Source organism: Hyperolius riggenbachi, chromosome 9 (genome assembly GCF_040937935.1).
Source record: "Hyperolius riggenbachi isolate aHypRig1 chromosome 9, aHypRig1.pri, whole genome shotgun sequence".
Classification (NCBI taxonomy): domain Eukaryota; kingdom Metazoa; phylum Chordata; class Amphibia; order Anura; family Hyperoliidae; genus Hyperolius; species Hyperolius riggenbachi.
The window spans coordinates 101,850,463-101,871,428 of NC_090654.1; the positions used below are offsets into that span (position 1 = coordinate 101,850,463).

A 20,966-nucleotide genomic window follows, 5' to 3' on the forward strand; every position below is an offset into this window, starting at 1 on the left:
ATTGGAGTTTTTCTGCATCCAATCTGTGTGTAGTGGAAACAGGCTCTTTGAGACTCAAGTTCCAGTGCTGCAACCCCCAAAATCCACTGGAAAAAATGCAGCAGTTTGTGCAGGTGCAGTAGCTCCATCCTGCTTGTTTTTTTTACAAAAACCCCTGTCTGGATCTGATCTGCGACACTGCACAGGCACAAGTCGCCTGCGTTTGCACAGTAGCACAGACCGGATCGGGCTTGGCTTCGCTGTAACCCGAGTGGGGCGTAGCTAGTGTGCATGTGCAAGGAGGGCGCTTTTCGGGGGTCCCAGCGCAGGATAAAGAGGATGGGGGAAGCCTCTTTAGGATCCAGAGGCTTCCCCCTTCTGAGGTGAGTACCCCCTAGGGGAGCCTTTTTTTTTTTTTTTTTTACAGGTTAGCTTTAAAGAGGAACTTTAGTGAAAATTATATAATAAAAAAGTGCTTAATTTTTACAATAATTACGTATCAGTTATTTAGTCAGTGTTTGCTTATTGTAAAAGCTTTCCTTTCCCTGGTTTACGTTCTGATATTTATCACATGGTGACATCTTTACTGCTGGCAGGTGATGTCACTAGAAGGAGATGGTGCTTGCTTTTTTGGCAGTTGGAAACAGCTTTTATTTTCCACAATGCAGCAAGGCTCCCACAGTGTGATGGCAGTACCTCAGTGCTGTGAGGCACTGACATCACACTGTGGGAGGGATTTCACCACAAAATCAGCCATACATAACCCCCTGATGATCTGTTTGATAAAAAAGGAATAGATTTCTCATGGGAAAGGGGGTATCAGCTACTGATTGGGATGAAGTTCAATTCTTGGTTATGGTTTCTCTTTAAGTATCTGATGCTGTTTCCTGTTGTGTAACTGTTGGTACTTAATTCTTACATAATCTAAAAAAAAATGGAGATTTCAAATTCTATGCATGAATTGTATGCTGGTATGGGTGGATCAGTCCTAAAGAGGGAGCCTAGATGATTTTGCTGGGTAGGCGTAATTTGAGAATTCTGCCGCACTTTTTGAGAACTAAGATCCTCCATTTTGTGTGCCAGTTTTTATTGATGTGGGTTATGTGTTGCTGCAAGTGCATTATATTTGGTCACTATGTCTTTTAGTCACACACAAGCCCCTAATGCAGCCTTTCTCAACCTTTCTACCCTTGAGGAACCCCTGCAAATAACTTTTGGATCTCAAGGAACCCCTGCATTTATTTTGCAGGAGGCATGGTCTTTAAAAGCATGTGTGGCTTCTTATTTCACTACCCCATATTACACTGCCACTCATTATACTGTCTCCTGAGCCCTCAATTTAGGGGTTCTTGTTACAGTATCACCTATTACAGTGTGCTCCAGTATACTTCCCCACTATGGGGGGAAATGGCAAGGAACCCCTGCAGAGTACTCAGGGAACCCTGGTTGAGAAAGCCTGCCCTAATGTATTTCATAACATATTAGATACAATCAGTTAAACGGAAGTCAGCAATACAGAAAGGTAACACTGTAATCTATGATTAGTGCAATGACAAATGTTCCGGGGCCCATGGGCTTCTTTATCCAGGTATAAACAATTTAACAAGACATGTCTATGATGGTGCACTCGCAGCAAGTGAGCCATTTGGGAAAGTGCTGTGGAATAAATAAATAAGTAAGATAATGCCATATTCCTGTAGCATATAACATGCAAGTCCACTGTGTATTCCTATAAAATGTCACCGGCAGCCACTCCATCTTGCTTGTGTTATCCTGTAATACTTCACCGATCTCATCCCCAGCTCATAAGATGTTACATGCTAGTCACTCTATCCTCTCGGACTATAAGACACTCCTGACTAGTAGACACACCTAGGTTTAGAGGTTAAGAATCAAGGGGAACAAATACAAAACCTGGTGACTCTATAGTGCAAGTGCGTCTTATGATTCTTTTCCCCCAAGGTGTCTCTAAGCTACACTACACTAGCCTCTGCTGCCCCCACACTAGTTACACTGCACTGCACTACACTTCACACAACACTACATAATCCCTGCTGCCCCCACCAGCTAAGCTATAATACACTACACACTACACTAACCCCTGCTACCCCCACATTAGTTACACTGCACTGCACTACACTACACACAACACTACATAATCCCTGCTGCCCCCACCAGCTAAGCTATAATACACTGCACACTACACTAACCCCTGCTGCCCCCACACTAGTTACACTGCACTGCACTACACTACACACAACACTACATAATCCCTGCTGCCCCCACCAGCTAAGCTATAATACACTGCACACTACACTAACCCCTGCTACCCCCACATTAGTTACACTGCACTGCACTACACTACACACAACACTACATAATCCCTGCTGCCCCCACCAGCTAAGCTATAATACACTACACACTACACTAACCCCTGCTACCCCTCCCCCATTAGTTGCACTACACTACACACAACACTACATAATCCCTGCTGCCCCCACCAGCTAAGCTATAATACACCACATACTACACTAACCCCTGCTACCCCTACCAGCTAAGCCACACTACACTAACCCCTGCTGCCCCGACACTAGTTGCACTGCACTGCACTACACTACACACAACACTACATAATCCCTGCTGCCCCCACCAGCTAAGCCACATTACACTACACTACACTAACCACGCTGCCCTCCACCTGCTAAGCCACACTACACTACAACGCACTACACTAACCCCCGCTGCCTCCACTAGCTAAGCCACACTACACTACACTTACCCCTGCTGCCCCCACCAGCTAAGCTATAATACACTACACACTACACTAACCACGCTACCCCCCACAGCTAAGCCACACTACACTACACTACACTAATCACTGCTGCCCCCACCAGCTAAGCCACACTACACTACACTAATCCCTGCTGCTCCCATCAGTTAAGCTACACTACATAATACACATTACCGAATACTACACTGCCACTTTGGTACGTCAGCTCTTACCGGCATATTGGAAGATGCAGACACTAGAGAAGAAGAGAGAAAGGCGTATAGAAGCAGACCTGGAGAGAGGATGGGTTAAGTGCTTTCCTGTGCACTTTGCAGCACTCCCTGTGCACTTTGCAGCACTTCTGTACTAGAGATGGCCCGAGCGGTTTGCCGACGAACTTCCGGGGTTCGTGATCGTGGAGAACCGCAAACTCTTCCGGAAGTTTGGTTTGCCCCCATAGTGCATCATGAGGGTCAACTTTGACTCTCTACATCATAGTCAGCAGGCACATTGTAGCCAATCAGGCTACACTCCCTCCTGGAGCCCCACCCCCCCCCTTATAAAAGGCAGGAAGCGTCAGGCTTTTCACTCACTCGTGCGCCTGCAGTAATTAGTGAAGGGACAGCTAATGCAGACTCTCATAGGGAAAGCTTAGTTAGGCTCTTGTAGCCTTGCTGATTCTTATTGCTAAAAAAAACACCCCACAACAGCTCTTTTGAGAGCTAATCTTGTTCTTGTGATCTATTTTTTTTCACTGTGTGTCCCACTGACACTTGTGTTGCATAGACAGCCTTGCTAATTCCTACTGTGTGTGCCACTGCCAGGCCCAGCACATTCAGTGACTACTTCCTGTGTGTGTGACAGGTGCACGTTGTAAAACCCACTGCATATACCTACCTGTTGTACACTGTGCACCCACCCACCTACGTGAGCGCACGCAGTGTCACTTTGCCTGCCCGGTACCTGTCTGTGTGTGACAGGTGCACATTGTAATACCCATCACTGCATATACTTACCTGACAGTCACTGTTGTTCTATATATATATGTTGTTCATATGGCTTCCCTGGTGATCTAGGACGGCTTCACTCCCAGTATAGCTTCTCTGGTGGTCTAGAGTAGGCTAAACATAGGGGAGGACAGAGTTTGACATGTATGCCTTAGGGGGAAGTTTTTTTTATATATTCAGTGCTCAAATCCCTGTAACTGAGCTCACAGTAAACTAGTATACTATAACAGTGGTATGTGGGGGACGGGCTGGAGTTGTACTTTGTACTGGTTGAACTCGATGGACGTATGTCTTTTTTCAACCAAAATAACTATGTAACTATGTAACTAGGCTGCTCCGCCTAGCATGTGTGAGGCTTTAGACGGTACATATTGGCTTTGGTGTTTTACAATGAATGACACAAGCCTCCATTATAGGACATTTAATGAACACTTTTAAAGCACTAGTGGCGTGCATGAAAAAAGGGCGCCGTGAAAAATGGGCATGACTTATTAACGAATTTGGCACCAGGTAGTAACGAAATTTGATAAGCAGAACCATTGTTGTGAAGCTTTATTAATGATATTTACTGTTGCAAAAAAACAAACAAGATATAATAACGAATAAATATTAAAGTTAAATGTCGTTGCATTTTTCGTCAATACTGCTTAACCCAACCCTACCCTCACACAGAACCCTCCCCTGGTGGTGCCTAAAACTAACCACTCCCCTAGTGGCGCCTAACACTAACCACCCCCCTGGTGGTGCCTAACCCTAACCAACCCCCCCAGTGGTGCCTAACCCTAACCACCCCCTGATGGTCCCTAACCACTCCCCCTGGTAGTGCCTAACCCTAATCTCTCCCCCTGGTGGTGCCTAACCCTAACCACTCCCCCCGGTGGTGCCTAACCCTAACCACCCCCCGGTGGTGCCTAATTCTAACCACTCCCCCTGGTGGTGCCTAACCCTAACCACTCCCTCTGCAGAAACACCCTTTTACATATATTAACGATAATATCTTTGAAAACATAAAATCTGTACTTATTAACGAAATAATATGACAAAAACTATAACGTTGTAAACTTCTAAAACGATAACTACCACAAAAACTATAATGTTCTAACGTTATTAACGAAATTTTTCGCAGCGCCCTTTTTTCTGCTTTTTTCGCCGCATTAACGATAATTGCATTAAAGTCTATGGCGGCGCCCTTTACGTCCACCCTCAGCTGGCGCCCTTTTTTCCTGCTACCAACTAGTGTGCCTAAATATTCGCAGGCAAATTTCAGTTTCAGTCAGCAGTGTTCCTATAAAACAGCAAAACTCAGCTTACTGATAGATTGGCTGTGGGTGGACTTATCCTCTAATAACTTTTCCTGAAATAAAAACACATCCCTCTTTTATCTGTATCCCTAAAGTATCTGCATGTTTTCCAATTCAAATCATGCCTCACCAAAATAAATTCTCATTTATGCATCAGATAAACACATTTGTTAAAGAAGAGGGATATATTTAGCTTCATTGCTGTTTTGTGAAGGCTTTTTTTTGACAGGAACTTATTGTATCAACACATTATCCCTATTCCTCAGGTGAATTATATGAACACATCCTTTTTTTTCAAACAGGGTAATAGCATGCGCAATTTAAATCACCCCAATTAGTCAGATATTTGTGGTAGGCGCTGAAGGTAAGCAATCACGGATTAATATAAATCAGGCAATTACTAGCTATTTCATATTTTTTATTGAGACTAGCGGTTTGCCATAATACATTAATGCCTTGTAAAATGGAAAGGAGGTTTTCACAGATGCCAAAAGGTGTATGCGAAATAGAGAGGCGCATAAATTACCCGCGCTGTTACTGATTATCATATAAAAGACACAGGACAGAAAATTACAGACTTGAAAAATCAGAGGCTGTCTGACACTGGTGCTGAAAAAAACGAGGAGAATAAGCAAAAACTGTAAAAATGGCAAGAACTTGCTCTGCGGGAACATATAATTGAATTGTTGTGCTTATATAGTGCTGACAGTTTTATGTGGCTCTAGATTATGCTTCACCGCTGAAGGAAAATCTCTGTGATGCCATTGAAGGCTGGCTACAACTAAATGGTTACAGACAAAAGCATCTACTGCTCCATGCAACTGTAGGAGTGTATGAGGTTTTGCCCAAATGTCAAATCACCAACCAACATCAATCAGCATACATTTTGTGACCATGTTAAAAGGAAAAAAAAGAAAAAGATTTTACATGAAGTTCCATATTGCCCTCTAACCTTCATAATTTTCTGATGTAACTGTTGGAACATCCTTAGGCCCGGTTCACATTAGCGGTGGCTATCCGGAATAGCCGTGCCGCAGCCGCACCGGAGCCGCACCGCATGCTGGCCGGACGAAACGGACGCACGGCATAGCAATGTAAGGCTATGCCAGGGTTCACATGCGTCCGTTTCGTCCGGACCGGAGCCGGACCGGATCCGGACTCCGGTGTCCGTTCCAACATGCGCTATTTTTGGGTCCGGCTCCTCCGGCAGCCGTATCCGGGGCGGAGCCGGACTGCACCATCCGGCCAATGGAAACCAATGAGAACCGGAGAGCGCACAACACACTGGCAAAAAATCCGGATGTTCTACCCCACTTCCTATGCGGATTTTTGCGGCGATATTGGCTGGGGACACATGGGCAAGCATTTTGGAGTGGAGCAGCACAGCTGGATCCGGATCCGGAGATGTTGGCAGCATGTCGGAGGTGGAGGTGAGTGCTAAACAGCAGAGGGCCTGATTCCACAGGTCCCCCTTCTGCTGACCTCCCAGACCCCAACATTTTTTTTTGTTTTTATACAGGTTGTTACTATCCGGATCCGGACCGCAACCGTGTTCATACCGCACGGAAACCGTATGCAACCGGACCGGATCCGGACAGGAACCGTACGGTTCAGGTCCGATCCGGCTCCGGTGCAGTCCGGACATCCGGTGCGGTTTTTGCAAAACCGCAAGTGTGAACCGGCTCTTAGAGACTTCTTAGTGGAACACAGTGTTTAGTAACATAACAGGGGAATAGGGGCTGTGGGGAGAGGGGTAACAACCTCTTGCACCAGTACATGGAATAGGGGTACCAGGAAAGATGGGTATAACATAATGATTTCTACTATCACCCTTCTTCTCACACTAGCTGCCTAATTCCCTGCCACTCCAAACTGTCTCCCCTGGCTCCTGCCACCTCCCCTGCAGAGTTCCGCTACATAGTCGTGGATCTCCACAGTTGATATTTTGCTTGACGCCCTCTATTATCTTTGGGTGCCTCCAGTCTCCAAATTTCCACCTGTAGCTGGTAATTTAACATTGTGCCCAATTAACATGGGTGTCCCTGAGGGGGTGAACGCGAACACCCCTTGTTCGCCGCAAACTATTCACCGGGTGAACAGTTCTGTCCATCTCTAGTTCTCACACATAACAAGCGTAACCACAAAAACGGAAACAGTAAATTCGGGCGCCTGAGGCAAGTGGACAAAAAGGGCGCCGCCATTCACTCCCATAATAAATATCGTTTAATGGGCGCCCAACAGGAAAAAAGGGCGCCGGAGAAAAATAATGTTTTACAAGCGGCGCCCGGAGACATTTACTGTTTTATAACTGCTTCTCATGATTACACATTATTTAATGATTTATAATTTTTTAAACATTATTTTTAAACAAAAAACAGCACAATATTTTTTCAAACGTTATTAATGCTTATCACAGGGGGGTCTTAGGTTTAGGCACCACCAGGGGGGTCTTAGGTTTAGGCACCACCAGGGGAGTCTTAGGGTTAGGTAGTGTTGGGCGAACAGTGTTCGCCACTGTTCGGGTTCTGCAGAACATCACCCTGTTCGGGTGATGTTCGAGTTCGGCCGAACACCTGACGGCGCTCGGCCAAACCGTTCGGCCATATGGCCGAACTAAGAGCGCATGGCCGAACGTTCCCCGAACGTTCGGCTAGCGCTGTGATTGGCCGAACGGGTCACGTGGTTCGGACCCGAACGCGCTCTGATTGGCCGAACTGTCACGTGGTTCGGGTAAATAAATACCCGAACCACGTCATATCTCCGCCATTTGTCTGTGGGTTTAGCTTTGGGTAGGCAGGCAGGGTAGTTCGCGCTCCAGCCACGCTAGCCAGGGTCCCCCCCAGTCATTGTGTGTCGCTGCTGGGAACAGTAGTACACCGCTCGTTCAGCCACACTATATAGCATTCTGTGTACTGTTCTGTGTCTGCTGGGAACAGTAGTACACCGCTCGTTCAGCCACACTATATAGCATTCTGTGTACTGTTCTGTGTCTGCTGGGAACAGTAGTACACCGCTCGTTCAGCCACACTATATAGCATTCTGTGTACTGTTCTGTGTCTGCTGGGAACAGTGGTACACCGCTCGTTCAGCCACACTATATAGCATTCTGTGTACTGTTCTGTGTCTGCTGGGAACAGTAGTACACCGCTCGTTCAGCCACACTATATAGCATTCTGTGTACTGTTCTGTGTCTGCTGGGAACAGTAGTACACCGCTCGTTCAGCCACACTATATAGCATTCTGTGTACTGTTCTGTGTCTGCTGGGAACAGTAGTACACCGCTCGTTCAGCCACACTATATAGCATTCTGTGTACTGTTCTGTGTCTGCTGGGAACAGTGGTACACCGCTCGTTCAGCCACACTATATAGCATTCTGTGTACTGTTCTGTGTCTGCTGGGAACAGTAGTACACCGCTCGTTCAGCCACACTATATAGCATTCTGTGTACTGTTCTGTGTCTGCTGGGAACAGTAGTACACCGCTCGTTCAGCCACACTATATAGCATTCTGTGTACTGTTCTGTGTCTGCTGGGAACAGTAGTACACCGCTCGTTCAGCCACACTATATAGCATTCTGTGTACTGTTCTGTGTCTGCTGGGAACAGTGGTACACCGCTCGTTCAGCCACACTATATAGCATTCTGTGTACTGTTCTGTGTCTGCTGGGAACAGTAGTACACCGCTCGTTCAGCCACACTATATAGCATTCTGTGTACTGTTCTGTGTCTGCTGGGAACAGTAGTACACCGCTCGTTCAGCCACACTATATAGCATTGTTTACTGACACTATATAGCAGACTATATAGCATTGTGTGTACACCGCTCAGCCAGACTATATACCATTGTTTACTGACACTCTGTGTACACCGCTCAGCCAGACTATATACCATTGTTTACTGCCACTCTGATTCTGCTGGGAACAGGAGTACACCGCTCGCTCAGCCAGACTATATACCATTGTTTACTGACACTATATAGCAGACTATATAGCATTGTGTGTACACCGCTCAGCCAGACTATATACCATTGTTTACTGACACTCTGTGTACACCGCTCAGCCAGACTATATACCATTGTTTACTGCCACTCTGATTCTGCTGGGAACAGTAGTACACCGCTCGCTCAGCCAGACTATATACCATTGTTTACTGCCACTCTGATTCTGCTGGGAACAGTAGTACACCGCTCGCTCAGCCAGACTATATACCATTGTTTACTGACACTATATAGCAGACTATATAGCATTGTGTGTACACCGCTCAGCCAGACTATATACCATTGTTTACTGACACTCTGTGTACACCGCTCAGCCAGACTATATACCATTGTTTACTGCCACTCTGATTCTGCTGGGAACAGTAGTACACCGCTCGCTCAGCCAGACTATATACCATTGTTTACTGCCACTCTGATTCTGCTGGGAACAGTAGTACACCGCTCGCTCAGCCAGACTATATACCATTGTTTACTGACACTATATAGCAGACTATATAGCATTGTGTGTACACCGCTCAGCCAGACTATATACCATTGTTTACTGACACTCTGTGTACACCGCTCAGCCAGACTATATACCATTGTTTACTGCCACTCTGATTCTGCTGGGAACAGTAGTACACCGCTCGCTCAGCCAGACTATATACCATTGTTTACTGACACTATATAGCAGACTATATAGCATTGTGTGTACACCGCTCAGCCAGACTATATACCATTGTTTACTGACACTCTGTGTACACCGCTCAGCCAGACTATATACCATTGTTTACTGCCACTCTGATTCTGCTGGGAACAGTAGTACACCGCTCGCTCAGCCAGACTATATAGCATTGTGTTTACTGCCACTCTGTGTACACCGCTCAGCCACACTATATAGCATTGCGTACTCTGCCAGTCAGTGTGTATATTGCTGGGATCAGTAATACTCCACTCACCGTCAACCACTATATGAGCTCAACATGAGTTCCCCAGAGACCTCCGCTGTGAGCAGCACTCCCAACAACAGCAACAGCCAACGCCCCACGCAAGCTATAACATCCACCCCAGCAGCCAGTGGTCAGCAGCAGCCCTCCCCGGAGGAGAACGTTGTGTCCATCAGTCCGTCGCCAGAGCGATTAATGAGGGCTGCCATTGAGGAGATGATGGGGCCTGATGTGGAGGAGGAGGTCTGGCTCAGGCCAGCATCCCAAGTTAATGTTGAGGACGATGAGGGGTCTGTGTCTGGGGATGTTGGGGTGGCAGAGGTGGTGGGTGGGTCAGACTCAGGAGAAGAGTTGTATGATGAGGATGATGATCGGGACCATCTGTATGTGCCTCAGAGTCCGACCCCGGAAAACATGTTGTATCGTGTGTTTAGGTACTAAAATCTGCGATCCCTCCCAGTAGTGTTGGGCGAACAGTGTTTGCCACTGTTCGGGTTCTGCAGAACATCACCCTGTTCGGGGTGACTATATAGCAGACTATATAGCATTGTGTTTAATGCCACTCTGTGTACACGGCTCAGCCACACTATATAGCATTGTGTTTACTTCCACTCTGTGTCTGCTGGGAACAGTAGTACACCGCTCACCCGCCACTGTATAGCATTGTGCTCTGTGTCACTGCTGACAATAGTGGTACACCGCTCACCCACCACTGTATAGCATTTCTGTACTGCCACTGTACTGCTGCCAGTCAGCGTGTACTTTAAGGATAAGTGAAATGAGGAAGAAATCCGGTGAAAGAGGGAGGGGCAAGGGAAGAGGTGTTTCCCCTGACGGTTCACGTACAGGCCACAGGGGAGCACCCAAGAAAACCCACTCAATACTGCCCATGTTGTCCAGGACAACAACCCTCACAGATCCAAAAGAACAGGACCAGATAATTACTTGGATGACCTCTCAAGCGTCCAGCAGTGGGTTAAGCAGCACCAGCACATCACGCACGAGGTCCGAGTCCTCAGCCAGTTAAAGTCTGGGCTTTCTTTGAAGACTGCACTGAGGATGTTACCATGGCGATTTGCAAGGTGTGCAAGACCCGCCTGAGCAGGGGGAAAAGTATTAACAACCTCTCCACCACCAGCATGAGCCGCCACATTCTATCCAAACATCCCACTCTGTGGGCAAACGCGGCAGGACAGGGTACCACCGTACCACCAGCAACACTGCCTCCCTTGGGTTCACCAGACTCACCACCAGACCCGCCTCAGCAGCAGCAGTAGCCCAGCCATTGCGTGGTTCACAACATTCACAAACATCAGACGATGCTGACACTGTCACTTTCCGGACTAGTGCTCTTGAGGTCTCCCAGTGTTCATCAAACACAACAACCAACAGCCCTTCGGTGTGCAGCGCTACGGTTGAGTTGTCTGTCTCTGAGATGTTTGAGCACAAGAGGAAATTGCAGGCAAATGACCCCCGGGCCGTGGCAGTAACAGCCAGCCAGCATAGCCAAGCTTCTGGCCTGCGAAATGCTGCCATATCGAGTGGTGGAGACAAACAGCTTCAAGGGCATGATGTCAGTGGCCATCCCACGTTACGTGGTTCCCAGCCGCTACCACTTTGCGCGCTCTGCAGTGCCTGAGTTGCATGAGCACGTGGTCAGCTAAATAACCCGAAGCTTGAAGAATGCCGTTGCCTGCAAGCTTCACCTCACCACTGACACCTGGACGAGTGCGTTCGGCCAGGGTCGATACATCTCCCTTACCGCGCACTGGGTGAACCTTGTGGAGCCTGGCAGCGATTCCTCACCTGCTACGGCGCGGGTGTTGCCCACGCCGCAAACAGCTGCACCGCCGTCCCTCCCACTGGATAACAACAGCAGCACCTACCTCTCTGACTCCTTCTCCTCCAACGCATCTCAAAGCTGTACCTCATCCGGAAACGCTAACCCAGCACCAGCAGCAGTAGGATCGTGGAAGCAGTGCAGCACAGCTGTTGGCATGCGTCAGCAAGCGTTGCTGAAGCTGATCTGCCTTGGGGATAAGCAGCACACAGGGGAGGAAATTTGGAGGGGAATAAAGGAACAGACGGATTTGTGGCTGGCACCGCTGGACCTGAAACCGGGCATGAAGCTAGACACCTGGCACGAACTGGCAATGTACGCAATAGAGGTGCTGGCTTGCCCGGCAGCCAGCGTTATGTCGGAACGCTGTTTCAGTGCTGCCGGAGGCATCATCACAGATCGGCGTATCCGCCTCTCCACAGAAAATGCAGACCGTCTGACTCAAATTAAAATGAATCAATCCTGGATTGGAAACGACTACGCAACACTCCTGGACCCCAACCAAGTAACATGACCGATGAACATCTGGGATGGTTTAGCGTTTCCGGTCCCTGTTTATTGAACCTCTCATCTGTATTACATTTATGACTGCATGGCGGCAAAAAGCATTGCTGCTATATCCGCACGCTTTTTGTCCTCATGCAAGGCCTGGGTTGTTGTGTCTCACAAAGCGTGGCCTTCTCCTCCTGCGCCTCCTCCTGTTCCATCACGTGTGCTGCTGCTGCTGCTGCTGCTGGGTTACCGTTGCCGGTCCCTGTTTATGGAACCTCTTATCTTTATTACATTTATGACTACATGGCGGTACAAAGCATGCTATCCGCACGCTTTTTGTCCTCATGCAAGGCCTGGGTTGTTGTGTCTCACAAAGCGTGGCCTTCTCCTCCTGCGCCTCCTCCTGTTCCATCACGTGTGCTGCTGCTGCTGCTGCTGGGTTACCGTTGCCGGTCCCTGTTTATGGAACCTCTTATCTTTATTACATTTATGACTACATGGCGGTACAAAGCATGCTATCCGCACGCTTTTTGTCCTCATGCAAGGCCTGGGTTGTTGTGTCTCACAAAGCGTGGCCTTCTCCTCCTGCGCCTCCTCCTGTTCCATCACGTGTGCTGCTGCTGCTGCTGCTGCTGCTGGGTTACCGTTGCCGGTCCCTGTTTATGGAACCTCTTATCTTTATTACATTTATGACTACATGGCGGTACAAAGCATGCTATCCGCACGCTTTTTGTCCTCATGCAAGGCCTGGGTTGTTGTGTCTCACAAAGCGTGGCCTTCTCCTCCTGCGCCTCCTCCTGTTCCATCACGTGTGCTGCTGCTGCTGCTGCTGCTGCTGGGTTACCGTTGCCGGTCCCTGTTTATGGAACCTCTTATCTTTATTACATTTATGACTACATGGCGGTACAAAGCATGCTATCCGCACGCTTTTTGTCCTCATGCAAGGCCTGGGTTGTTGTGTCTCACAAAGCGTGGCCTTCTCCTCCTGCGCCTCCTCCTGTTCCATCACGTGTGCTGCTGCTGCTGCTGCTGCTGGGTTAGCGTTGCCGCGTGGTCCCTGTTTATTGAACCTCTTATCTTTATTACATTTATGACTACATGGCGGTACAAAGCATGCTATCCGCACGCTTTTTGTCCTCATGCAAGGCCTGGGTTGTTGTGTCTCACAAAGCGTGGCCTTCTCCTCCTGCGCCTCCTCCTGTTCCATCACGTGTGCTGCTGCTGGGTTAGCGTTGCCGCGTGGTCCCTGTTTATTGAACCACTTATCTTTATTACATTTATGACTGCATGGTGGTACAAAGCATGCTATCCGCACGCTTCTTGTCCTCATGCAAGGCCTGGGTTGTTGTGTCTCAAAGCGTGGCCTTCTCCTCCTGCGCCACCCTCCTCCTGTTCCATCACGTGTGCTGCTGCTGGGTTAGCGTTACCGGTCCCTTTTCCTGGAACCTCTTATATGTATTACATTTATGACTGCATGCCGACAAAAAGCATGTTACCTGTGCAAAGAAAACAGACATTTCCCGCATTTAAAAGACAGTTTTCCCTTTGAAACTTTAAAATCGATTTTCTCAAAAACTATAAGCTCTTTTTGCTAAATTTTTTTTCCTCTTGTACCCACTCCCAAGGTGCACATACCCTGTAAATTTGGGGTATGTAGCATGTAAGGAGGCTTTACAAAGCACAAAAGTTCGGGTCCCCATTGACTTCCATTATGTTCGGAGTTCGGGTCGAACACCTGAACATCGCGGCCATGTTCGGCCTGTTCGGCCCGAACCCGAACATCTAGATGTTCGCCCAACACTAGGGTTAGGCACCACCTGGGGGGTCTTAGGTTTAGGCACCACCAGGGGGGTCTAGGGGTTAGGGGTAGGTACAGGGAGGGTTCTGTATGAGAGTAGGGTTAGGTATAGCTTTAGTAAAATTCTTATTAATCTTTTATAAAACGTTATTATACATTTCACTTTTTAAACAGGGAAGATTAACGTTTTTACAATTGCCGATTTTATACACGTTATTTAATGATTTATAACTTTATAAAACATTATTTTTAAACGAAATATAGCACAATTTTTTTCAAACATTATTCATGCTTATCGTTTAAAACCCTGCGCCCTTTTTTCCCGACGCCCTTTTTTAACGTACGCCACAAAAACACCTGATCTGAAGCGTAGTCCTCTGTATTTGAGGAAGGGAAGGTTTGTAGTTGGGGTTCCCACAGCTCTGGGCCCCCCATGTAATTGTAGGGGTTGCTGTCCTCTAGTTACACCCCTGAGTATGATTAGCTCCAAATGTAAAGCTTCATAGCAAAGTCAGTGTTGTCTTGTTAATTGTTTTTAATATGTTACTAGCAATAAGCCTCATCATATCTCTGTAAATACTGCATCATGTCTAGCATTGTTCATGTTAAAGATGCTAAATTGTATTCTACTCAACATTATACATTTTGCAGGTTCTCCAGGTTTTGTTGCAACTTAAAGAAACCTTGAAGCGACAGCCATAGGAGGGCTGCTGACGTATTTCCCTTTAAAAGTGCATGACAGTCTAGCAACTTGTAAAGGAAATAAAGATGGCACTCTCCGTGTCCCTTTTCATTTGTATTTAATACTTTTTTTTTATACACCATTATGGTGAGTTACTATATTTTATTAAAGAATTCTTTGGAACCTTCTGGTTCCTCCTGTAAGATATAAAGTGGAAAAAAAAAACATTTGCTCGATACTTAATGAAATGGTTAATAGACTGTGCTTCACTTTGCTCACAAGCTTATAAGTTAGCTTGCCAAACTGTCTTTTCATCACTAATTGAAGTTGCAAAGACAGTGTTTCTTACCGTAAGGCTAGTTTCACACATGGGGCTTGATTCACTAAACCGTGATAACTCATATCACCGCTGCGCTAGAGCTTTCGCGTGACTTTTCGCGATTGCGAGCACAAAACGCAGAGCGGTTGTGATATCAGTTATCACAGTTTAGTGAATCAAGCCCATGGTGCGGTGCAATTTGCAGGCGGCAGAAGAACCTACCACAGTGCATTGCACCATTGCATGCAGATTTGACTGCATGCCCCCCGCCAAAGGTTTACAGAAGTGACATCACATGTCACTGACGCCTGTTCTCTAAGCCACGAGCACACTTACAGATAGGAAGTGCATCACGTGACTTTGCTGGTGTGCACATGCATGCTGCACCGCTCCCGCAACAATCTATAAAGATTGTTGCGATGCCATTGACCCTAGCGCAATCTTGCACTGAGCGGTACCACTCCGGTATTCTCTGCAGGGTCTGCGTCTCCGGAAGCATTGTGTCGCACTGCAGGCAAGTGGTTTTGTAAATAAAGTAATTCCTCAGAATACCCCATGAGAAGATGGACTAGTCCAAAACCTGTCAGATTTTCATTACCTACTGTAAGTGACAACGACATAGGAGAAAAGTAATTGATAGTGCATTTAACTCTGAGAAAATCTGCATTTTATATGTATTTTATATTTTATAATTGTTTACGATACGTGTCCTTTAAACAATATACAGCTGTAAATAAGTTAAAAAGAAACAGGCTTTCTAAGTCAGTGGATCAATGCCAATCAATATTTGTGTAACATGCAGTAGTGGATCATTCAGCAAATTCCTGTCTAAATGTCAAAGCCTGGATCATGCTTAGGAATGGCCCTTACAGTCTACAAGACAAATCTATGTCAAACATGTGCTTGCTGTTTCATATGCAGAGCATCCTTGTATCCGATTACCATAATGAGTTTAATCTCACATAAATGTCATGCTCTAAGTGATTACCACCCAGTGGCTGGATCTGACCTTCTGTCTACACTTCACCATATCAGTTATAGAATGATGATCTATACTGTATTATGACAAAATGCTTTCTGTATTGCATTGCCTCTTGCGAGTTAGTGGAGCGAATAATATATCCTTATAGTTAATGTATGGTTTATTGTTTATAAAGCTCAACTTTAACCTATTCTTTTAAAGAGAAGACGAGTTAGAACTTTTGTTTGGTTTTTAATCTTTGTTAGTGGTGTAGCTAAGGAGCTGTGGGCTCCGATGCAAGTTTTACATTGGGTTCCCCCAAGCACTCTATACATAACAATTGATACGGCGCACCAAAACCTGCCAAAGACAACTACAGTGTCAGAGGTGCAAGAAGGGGATGGGGAGCAGTTTGTTAAGGATTACCACTATTCAAAGTATCTATAGAAGTGATTATCATGAGCACAGGACCAATAGAGCGATAATGCTGTGTTTGAGGGGTTAGCCACCTGGGGCTCCTCTGGCCCAAGGGCCCCGATGCGGTCGCAACCTCTGCAACCCCTATTGCTACGCCCCTGATCTTTGTTTTTCACTTTCACAACTTATCAGTTGTGAAAACTTATCAGGAAATTCCCTAATTCCTGTTTTAAAGAGGGACTGTAGTGAAAATTACATAATGCATAAAATGGACTATTGTTTACAATATGCATTTATAGGCTACTTAGTCAGTATTGCCCATTGTAAAATCCCAGATCTAAATTCTGAAATGTATCTCTGGTGGTGACATCTAGTCCTACCAGGTGATCTCATAATGTTCATTAACTGAGAGTTTTATGCACAGATGGAGATACATCGCTTGCTTGGCAGTTGGAAAACGCTGGTTTTCCCACAATGCAACAAGGTTCACAGACAGCAAACTGTCAGGACCAAGGTCATGACATCAAACTGTGGGAGGGATTTTACCACAATATCAGCCATACAGACCTACCTGACGAGCCATTTAAGAAAAGGTAAGATTTGTCATGGGAAAGGGGGTCTCAGATACTGATTGGGAGAAGGTTAAATCCTGGGTTAAAGTTCCTCTTTAAGCTACGCACACACCAAAAGATAGGATCCTGGGAAATGGCTGATGAATGATCATTCCAGCGCTGCGTAATATGTTGGCGCTTTATAAATACGATTAATAATAATAATAATAATTTCATGATCTATCACTGAAGATATCCACAGGAAATGATGTGGACGACAGCAGAAGACAGAAAAAGAAATGCCAAACAATTGGATCATTAATCAATACAGGATCTTGAAAGAACAGGCAATTAGTATGGGGCAACAGCACGGCTATAGAGATTTGGATATGTGATACCATTAAATGCAGCATGTTGTTTGATTTTCCCCTGCATTGGACAGCAGGCTATTGATTTCAATAGGCTGGTCCCCTCCTGTCTGAATTGCATGTGCGGAAAAAGCTGCAAATTTTCAACAGTGAAACATGGGTGCATATAGAACTGAAACCACAGGGATCCTAACAGAAAATGTAAAATGGATAGCATACATGAAAAAAAGGTGCCCACTAATATCAGTAAAATGACCGATATTCTATTTACTTACAATAGTAAAATGTTAGTAATCTTAACCAATATTTTACCATGACCTAACCTAACCCTACTCTCACACAGGACCCTCCTTCTACTGCTGCCTTACCTTGACACCCCACCCCCCATGGTGCTTAACCTTAAAGGATACCAGATGTTAATTAAGCTAGAGAAACTTGGGGAGGCGGCATATTCTGTCACCTGTCCTGATTGCCTACTGCTCCCCCGTTCTCCTCTCTGCCTCCCAGTCTACCTAAATGTTCCTCCGACAGCCTCTTCTGGGTTGCCGGAGTCGGGCACTACTGCTCAGGCACTGGCTGGGCTGTTTCGTCCTACAGTGTGCACCCCTGACTGGGAGCGCTCTGCACATGTGTGTGATGTCATAAGCATGTGGAGTGTGTCCCCGACCACAGGCAAGGCTGTAGGATGTGATGTACTCATCCTGGCCATCGTCTGCTCAGCACTGCGCAACTCCGTTGACCCAGAAAAAGCTGTTGGAGGGGCATTTAGGTAGAGTGCGGGTACAAAGAGGAGAACGCGGGAAGCGGTAGACATCAGGCAACAGTATATGCCTGCTCCCCCCTTCCCCCGTGTTCACTAGCTTAACCACTTGAGGACCCACCCTTTACCCCCCCTTAAGGACCAGCGCTGTTTGTTGGGATCTGTGCTGGGTGGGCTCTGCAGCCCCCAGCACAGATCAGCGGGCAAGCAGAGCGATCAGATCGCCCCCCTTTTTTCCCCCCTATGGGGATGATGTGCAGGGGGGTCTGATCGCTCCGGTCTGCAGGCATGTTGCGGGGGGGGGGGGGCACCTCAAAGCCCCCCTCCACAGCGAAATTCCCCCCCTCCCTCTCCTACCTGTCATGCCCAGTGATCCGGGCTGCACAGGACGCTATCCGTCCTGTGCAGCCAGTGACAGGACGTCCCCTGTCACATGGCGGCGATCCCCGGCCGCTGATTTACCGGGGACCGCCGATCTGCCTTACGGCGCTGCTGCGCAGCAGCGCCGTACAATGTAAACAAAGCGGATTATTTCCGCTTGTGTTTACATTTAGCCTGCGAGCCGCCATCGGCGGCCCGCAGGCTATTCACGGAGCCCCCCGCTGTGAATTGACAGGAAGCAGCCGCTCGCGCGAGCGGCTGCTTCCTAATTAATTAGCCTGCAGCCGGCGACGCAGAACTGCGTCGCTGGTCCTGCAGCTGCCACTTTGCCGACGCACGGTATAAGCGTGCGGTCGGAAAGTGGTTAATTCACCTCTGGTATCCTTTAAAGAGGATCTGTAACCTCAAAAAATCCCCTGGGGGGTACTCACCTCGGGTGGGGGAAGCCTCCGGATCCTAATGAGGCTTCCCACGCCGTCCTCTGTCCCACGGGGGTCTTGCTGCAGCCCTCCGTGCAGCTGTGACGTAATATTTACCTTCCTGGCTCCTGCGCAGGCGCTCTGACGGCTGTCGGCTCCGAACTACACGGAAATACCCGATCGCCGTCGAGTCTGCTCTACTGCGCAGGCGCAAGTTTCCGGCGCCTGCACAGTAGAGCGGACCCGACTGAGATCGGGTATTTCCGTGTAGTTCGGAGAGGAAAGCAGCCACAGCGCCCCCGCTGGAGACAGCCAAGGTAAATATTGAAATTACAGTCGGGCCTGTCGCCGGCTGTTCAGAGGGCTGCAGCGAGACCCCCGTGGGACAGAGGACGGCGTGGGAAGCCTCATTAGGATCCGGAGGCTTCCCCCACCCGAGGTGAGTACCCCCCAGGGGATCTTTTTCATGTTACAGAGTCTCTTTAACGACTCCCCCACACATGCACTTCTAACACTAAAGACCACTGCCTCCTAACCTAAGCCCCGATATGTTTGCTTCTATAGGCAGCAATGTTAAAATATATATGGGTGGCTATAAACTGTTAAATAGCGGCTATAAGGGCTATAAGTGGTAAATAGTAGCTATAAAAGGTAAATTGTGGGCATCCAAATTATCATTTATAGCGGCTAATTGTGGTTTTTAACATTGCTGCTCACTGCAACGTCGTTTTTACCCGGTGCCTCCGGCGTCCTTTTTACTTGCTTCGAGATGGCTGTCAGGGTTTAATGCGGTTTATTACACATGATTACTCTGAGTCTGTAAGAAGACTTTCATTACTTCCTGCTCTATAAAGCTAATAGATCATGCATTATGAATGTTGTTACTGGGTAGTCCACATGATAAGTAGAAAACTAAAGGAGTACCGATTTAACGGTGGGAAAATACGAGTTTCAAACAATTTTAGACATTCAAAACTCACTACAAATGTAAACTGTATGTTCACCTGCTGGTAGTCTATTGTTTTGAAATCCTAGCTTGGAGATACATTTAGGCTTGGTTCTCACTTGCACCAAAAATGTAACAACGTTTGTGGTAAACACAACCCAAAGTCCCATACCCGCAGCATTTTTACTGATAGTGGATGCATTTCCCATAGAAATCTATGGTGGAAACACATCTGCTGTGGATGCGAACAGAATGTGAAAAATCTATTTGAATGGGCCAGTTTCATCCATCGTAAGTTCTAAGCCACAGTGTGATGTGTGTTGTTGATTACAGATGACCCGAACCTCCAATTTTCGGTCCGCGAACTGCATTTGCAAACCTCCACAAATGTTCGCAAACATGCAAACTTTCGCGAACCGCAATAGACTTCAATGGGGATGCGAACTTTGCAAACTAGAAACACTTATGCTGGCCACAAAAGTGATGGAAAAGATGTTTCAAGGGGTCTAACATCTGAGTTTTTGCATGGATGAGTGGGATAGATGCCAAAAGTCCCGGGGAAAAATCTGGATTTGACGCAAAGCAACGTTTTAGGGGCAGAAATCACATTGCATGCTAAATTGGAGGCCTAAAGTGCTTTAAAACATCTTGCATGTGTATACATCAATCAGGGAGTGTAATTAGAGTACTGCTTCACACTGACAGACCAAACTCACTGTGTAATGCACCGCAAACAGCTGTTTGTGTTGTGATGGCCGTGCTGGACTGGTGCGCACCATGGCGAGAGTGCAGGCGATAGCGGTTTTCAAGCCCATATGGTCGCCAGGCTGAGGTAGCTCAATGACAGAACAACAGTGACTGTCCAACTGATCGAATTTGGTCTGTCCACAATGAAGCGACAACCTTATTATCTTTGGTGTGCCACCCCCCGAGACACTCATATGGCCGTCGGTCATTGCTTTATTATGATACGCAAGCCCCTTCACCGCGGCAAGGTAATGATCACGAAGAGGAATTGACACATGTACATGCCTTTTGTTTTGTTGTTGCAG

The 20,966-nt window shown here is 47.0% G+C and overlaps 1 long non-coding RNA gene across 1 annotated transcript in view; it reads left to right on the forward strand.

Moving 5' to 3' along the window:
* Positions 1-5,423, forward strand: part of LOC137531689 (uncharacterized) — a 64,397-nt gene extending 58,974 nt beyond the window's left edge. The window contains exon 3 of the long non-coding RNA XR_011023708.1: positions 5,360-5,423. This is a non-coding gene — a long non-coding RNA (uncharacterized lncRNA). The remainder of the gene's footprint in view (positions 1-5,359) is intronic.
* Positions 5,424-20,966: the final 15,543 nt, after the last annotated feature.